General features: G+C 34.0%; 1 pseudogene; it reads left to right on the top strand.

Annotated features, from left to right (window-relative positions):
* Positions 1-1,828: 1,828 nt before the first annotated feature.
* Positions 1,829-2,328, top strand: LOC127541479 (myosin light polypeptide 6-like; annotated as a pseudogene).
* The last annotated feature ends 4,282 nt before the right edge of the window (positions 2,329-6,610 follow it).

Raw genomic sequence — 6,610 nt, 5'->3', positions numbered from 1 at the left:
TACCATAAGACTTCCCAGAAAAGACTTCCCCCAACTAAGATTTAGTCCTTTTACCTTCAGACCCAGGGCAGCTGAACACACTGGTAAAGCAGTCCGATTCTTACCTCTGATATCCTTTTCTTTTTGCTAGGATGATTCAACTTTTTGTGGTTTTGGGTGAGGTTAGGGAGTGGGGGGACAGGTTTCAAGCAGAGTCACCTTTCCAGCCTTGTAACTACCTAACCTAGGGGCAGCCCTTAATCAAAATCAGCACCCTTCTCTCCCCTCTCCCTAACCTTTCCCCTTCTATTTTAATTATACATACATATCTAGGCAGAATCTGCTACTCCTTAATAAGTGGGAAAGGTTAAGATGTTCCCAAAGAGTTTCTATAGCACCAAACAATTGCAGGTGGCTACTATGCAAATTTTTGAATTAATTTGTGCTCATTAATTTGTGATTGATTGATTGATCTGTTTTTGGAGGGTAGAGAAAAGAGTGCTGAGAGATCACTTTTAGCTTTAATATTCTCTGGTATTAATTGCTAAGGATTTTACCTTAGAGGTGTCTTTTGTGTGTGTGTGTGTGTGTAAAAAAATTTGAATTTAGCTAGAATCACTCTACATGTGGTATAAAATTCTCCCTTTTTTTTGTTGTTTTGAAGGTTTGAAGAGTTTGAATGGTTTTGAGAAAGTGATCAATATACCATTTTGCAGGTAATATGACTGTATGGATAAATTTATCTAAAAATAGTGTAATGTAGGAAATAAATTTAAAATATTGTTTGTTCTAATGTAAAAATTTGATAATTGTCATAATTTTAAAAAATTAAAAATACAGAAATAAAATAATCAAATTCCCTATGAGAGGGAATTTATACATTCAACAAATAGTTAACTAGTAAACATTTATTATGAGTCAATTTCTATGCTATCTCTAAGTGTCTCTAAGTGAAGAATTAGACAGCCCCTCTCCTCAAGGAGATTCTATTCTGTTGGGATGTGACTACTAATCAATGAGGCTCATATATATAAAAAATTTTGAACTTTAAATGAGGATAGAAAATTTAAATCTTAATTTTGATTCATTAGTGTGATCAGGGGCAAATCACTTCATGTTTCATCTTTAAAATCATCATAATACAATAATAAATTATACAATACAATACAATAATAAAATAGTATTAATACAAAGTAGTGGAAAAGTCCCTTTTTTGTGGTGTTAAAAAATTAGAAACTAAAGATGAGGTTCCATCAATTAGAATGGTTGAACAAATAGAGCAATATTGGTTTACCCTAAGAAAAGATGAAGAAGGAAGTTATTGAGAAATCTTGAATGAATTAATGCAAAGGGAAGTAAGAATCAGGAGAATGATCCATACTTTAATAACATTGTTAAACGTTGACTATCTTTGAAATCAACGTACCAATGAGCATTACATGATTCTACAGGACTGATGATAAAGAATGCTACCCATATCCTAATAGATGGGAGATTAAAGGAGACATCCATTTTTGGATCTGGCTAATATAATACTTTGTTTTGTTTTGTTTTGTTTTGGTTTTGACTATGCATTTTTACTACAAGTTTTTAGTTTTCTTTTTTTTTTTTTTTTCCAGTGGGGAGAGAGAGAGTAAGTAGGAAGAAATGTTTTTTACTTGGGATAAAAACAAAGAAACAAAAAGGCACTACTAATCTTCTTGTCTTTCCATAGCCTCTCCAACATGGACTATTTCATTCTTTTTTCTATTTTTGCTAATTTTCTAGGTATGAAATAAAACTACAGAATGTTTTTGATTTGAATTTCTCTTATTATTGATTTTATTCTGTCTTAAAAATATAAAACAAAATGGTAATAATAGCTATAACAGCAGCAGAAGGACTGAACAGCATGACCATGATATATGATTTTACTGAGGATCAGAAAGTGGAATTCATGGAAGTCTTACAGCTGTTTGATTGAACAGAAACTGGAAAGATCTTAGACAGAATGGTATTGTGATATGATCCCTGGACCAGAACTCTACTAATTCTGAGGTACTCAAGGCCTTAGAGAATTTTAAAAATCATAAGATAAATATGAAGGTACAAGACTTTGAACATTTTCTGCCAATGCTGCAGACCATAGCAAAGAATAAGGGCTAGGACATATACAATGACTAGTAGAGGTATTTTGGGCATTTGATAATGAAGGGAAAAACATGGTCACAGGGGTTGAACTATGACATGTCCTTATCACTCTGGATGAGATGACAGAAGAACAAGTGAAAAGTGTTATTGTCAGAACATGAGAACAGCAATAATTATATCAACTCTGAAGAGTTAGTCTGGATATTGTTAAATGGATGAGAATAATTTCCTTTTCCACAAAGAATCCCTCTAATTTTCTCAGTGTGAAAATAATCTTCTTGACCCTAATGCAGTTAGCTACATTTTCAAAACTACCAATTCCTATCATATTGCTCTTTGGACTATTTACTCTCTCTTTCTACCAAACAGAGAGATATTATTTATATGCTCCTAAAACAATAGTAATAACAATTTTAATGGTACCAACCTCTGTAAAAATGGAAGTTAGCATTATATACATCTTTTCTCTCTCATCCCTGAGGATTCTATATTAGATTCCTAGAATAACTTAGATGAGAAATAGGTAGCCTTAAGAAGCTGTAAATAGTAACAAATTTCTGGGTTCCTACTCCAGATTTTGGGGCTTGTGAGAACTCTTTTTGGAAAGAATAGAAGAACAAAAGAGGAAGGACAGCATGTCCCATTTCTGGTTGTGCCCTTTGCTTGCTGACCTGAGGCAACTGGGGATACTCCTTCACTAATAGATTTAAAGATAAAAGGGACGTGAGAGACATCAGATTCAATCCTCTCATTTTTTATATAAGGAAACAAAAGTCTAGCAATATTAATCAATTTTGTTAAGGTTACATAGATTACAAGTGTCAAAATTGGCTTCTCTGCCTCTGAATGTCATCTTCATGCAATTAGCATGCATTATCTCTCTAGCCCATGATGGTCTGATCCCTATTGCTCAGTTAGATAATGTTAACAGCATTTAGACAATCATCCCATTTTCTCAAGGTGTGACCTCAATTAATGCCCATGAATGGGGAATGGGGGGAGAGAGACAGAGAGAGACATAGACAGAGACAGCCACACACACACACACACACACACACATACACACACTCACACAGATAGAGATTGACAGAGAAAGAGACAAAGACAGATTCAAAGGAGACTGAGACAGTTGGACATAGACTGTGTGTGTGAGAGAGAGGGAAAGAAAGAGAAACAAGAAAAGAGAAAGGAAGAGAGACAGGGAGAGAGAGAGGAAGGAAAGGGAGAGGAGAGGGAAGTTTTAATCATCCCCAAAAAAGAGAGACAGAGACAGAGACAGAAAGAGACAGAAACACAGAGACAGAGAAAGACAGAGAGAGAGAGAGAAACAGAGAGAGACAGAGAGAGACACAGAGACAGAGACAGAAAGAGACAGAAACACAGAGACAGAGAAAGACAGAGAGAGAGAGAGAGAGAGATAGTGATACAGAGGTAGTCAGAAAAAAAAAAAACTGGCTATATGTAAGAGAAAGAGAGAGGGAGAGAGAGAGAGAGAAAGAGAGAGAGAGAGAGAGGAGAGAGAGAGAGAGAGAGAGAGAGAGAGAGAATGAGAAACAGAGAGAGACAGAGAGAGACACAGAGAGAGACAGAGAAAGACAGAGAGAGAGAGAGAGAGAGATAGTGATACAGAGGTAGTCAGAAAAAAACTGGCTATATATAAGAGAAAGAGAGAGGGAGAGAGGGAGGGGGAGAGAGAGAGAGAGAGAGAGAGAGAGAGAGAGAGAGAGAGAGAGAGAGAGAGAGAGAGAGAGAGAGACAATGAGAAACAGAGAGAGACAGAGAGAGACACAGAGACAGAGAAAGACAGAGAGAGAGAGAGATAGTGATACAGAAGTAGTCAGAAAAAAACTGGCTATATGTAGGAGAAAGAGAGAGGGAGAGAAGGAGAGAGAGAGAGAGAGAGAGAGAGAGAGAGAGAGAGAGAGAGAGAGAGAGAGAAGAAGAAGAGAGAAGAAGAAGAGGGAAAGAGAGAGAGAAAAGGAGTAGGAGAAAGGTTTCAATCATCCCCAACAAATATTACACAGTTCCATTTTTCTATTCATGCCTCCTTCGAGAGCACAGGATAGATGTAGTTTTAAGAGCTCAGGCTTCTCTTGCCAACTCCACATCTTATATAAAAACCAATTATTTCTGTTGGGAGAAAAGAAATCTCATTAATTTTTTTTTCTGTTAATAGTTTCATTGGTTTATAAAAGAGACAGTTATGCCTGAGAGAAGTCATTGCAGTTTAATTAAAGTATGGATACCTGAAAAGTTAAGCTTATTAACTCTTTTAAATGACTCTGGTCTCTAATATACTGGGCCTGTAGCATGCTTAGCCATAGTTAGAGTATAGTCGATCCTGCCTTGGAAATTATCAGCCCAAATGTTGTTAACACAGGCATTATCAAAGGAAGTATGGGTTAGGAACAAAGTTGAAATCTAGGAGTTCAAAAACATAGATCAAAGTCAAAATGTTGGCCTTCCTCATCCCTCTGCCTTCTGATCTCTTGGGACCTCCCTGATCGGATACATGTTTTTATCAAATAAGATGACCTTTTGTTTCCAGAGGTCAGTTATGCACACATGGTCATACAGAGAGATCAGGGTGTTAGGATTTCATGGTGAGAGACCACTAGAAAGGCAGAAATTAGACACTGCTATACTGTTCTTATACCAGATACAAAAAATGAAGACTTATTATAATCACAGTGTATTATGAAAAAGCTGAAAACTATTAGAGCCCCTCTTAAAATTTAACTTTGTTTTTAAAGATACCAAAGAATAGGAGGCTTCAATTTTTTTTTCTTGAGATTTCTTTGGTATCAAAACAAGATGTGACTTCCTTTCATTTTTTATTTCCTTGAAAATTTAAACTCATTGATATGTCAAGAATGCTTATAAAGAAGTTCCTCATGGAATAAATAAGGAAGATATATAGTGTAATGGATAGAGCCCAGGACTTGGAGTTAGGATAAATATGAGTTTTAATCCCCATTCAAACATTTTAGTTGCGTGACCTTGGATAATCCATTTAACCTCGGAATGTCTATTTCTCCATCTGTAAAATGAGGATAATGGCATGCAATGTTGTGAGGATTAAATAAGATAACATTCGTAAACCACTTAGCATGATGTTCAACACAAAGTAGGTCTTAATCGATATTCTTTTCCATCTAGAACCAGTCTTCTTCCTAATTTTTCTATTTTTGGTAAAGATAGTACCATTCTGTTAGTCATCCAGGTTCTTAAATGAGATAATTTTTGTAAGGCAGTGCCTGGCACATAGTAGATGTTTAATAAATATTTATTTTGTATTTGTATTGTATGCTCCCTGTCCCTTTCCCCCAGTCCCACAGAGTAGATGGATAGAGATTGTAAAAAACATTTACATGTAAGAGATTATATCTTGCACCACAGGCAGCAGGGAAATATAAAAGCTTCTAAAGTAGAAAACTGATGAGGAGAAAATTGTATTTAAGGAATATCAATTTGACAGTTATGTGGAGAATGAATTAGAATTTCACCCTGTTGTGAAAAGTTCTATTTATTACTATATTTTCCAGGTAGTTCTGTTTTGTTTTGTTTTTAGTTATGTCTTTTATTTTGTCAAAGTAGTTTTCTGCATCTAATGATGTGATCATATAATTTTTGCTTTTGTTATTCATAGTCAATAATACTTATAGTTTTTTCTAATATTAAACCAATCCTTCAATCCTCATATAAATTCAGGCTGATGATAATGTGTGGCCTTTGTAATCCTTGCTGTAATCTTCTTGCTAGTGTTTTATATAACTTTTTTTGCCTCAATATTCATTAGATGCTAATAGTTTTCTTTCCCTATTTTGGCTTTCCTTAGTTTATTTATCAAAACCACACCTCTGTCAGAAAAAAAAAAAAGCTGTCAGAATTTCTTCTTTACTTAATTTTTTTTAAGTTTGTATAATATTGGAATTAATTTTTCTTTAAATATTTGATAGAACTTTCTTGTTAATCCATTTGGTTCTGGGGCTTTTACTTAGAAAATTCATTTATGGTTTATTCAAATTAAAAAAAAACAACTGGTATTATTTAAGTATTCTGTTAATCTGCTCAATTTATATTTTGGTAAGTATTTATCCAATTCATTTATACTGTTAATTTTTATGGGGGGGGAGGATATAATTGGACCAAATAGCATTTAGATGTTTTCATTTCATCTTCATTGGTTGTACATTTTTTTTTTTTGAAACTGGTAATTTGATTTTGTTTCTTTTTTTAAAGCAAAATAGTCATTTTAAAATTTATTTTATTCCCCTCCCACACCCATGAAATTAGTTCCAATTTTATTTTTTAGTTCAATTAAAAAAAATTTTTTTCCCCATTCCATTAATCTCTTCAATGATATTCAGGATTTCTAATATTTTATTTTGAATTTTAACTTGTACATCTTCTGGTTTATTTGTTTGCATGATCATTTTATCGATTTGTACTATTTTTATATCCTGTTCTTATCTATTTATTTTCCTATGTCCCCTTCTCA

The sequence above is a fragment of the Antechinus flavipes genome, chromosome 6 (genome assembly GCF_016432865.1).
Source record: "Antechinus flavipes isolate AdamAnt ecotype Samford, QLD, Australia chromosome 6, AdamAnt_v2, whole genome shotgun sequence".
Lineage (NCBI taxonomy): Eukaryota > Metazoa > Chordata > Mammalia > Dasyuromorphia > Dasyuridae > Antechinus > Antechinus flavipes.
This window is presented reverse-complemented; position numbering and strand designations above follow the sequence as displayed.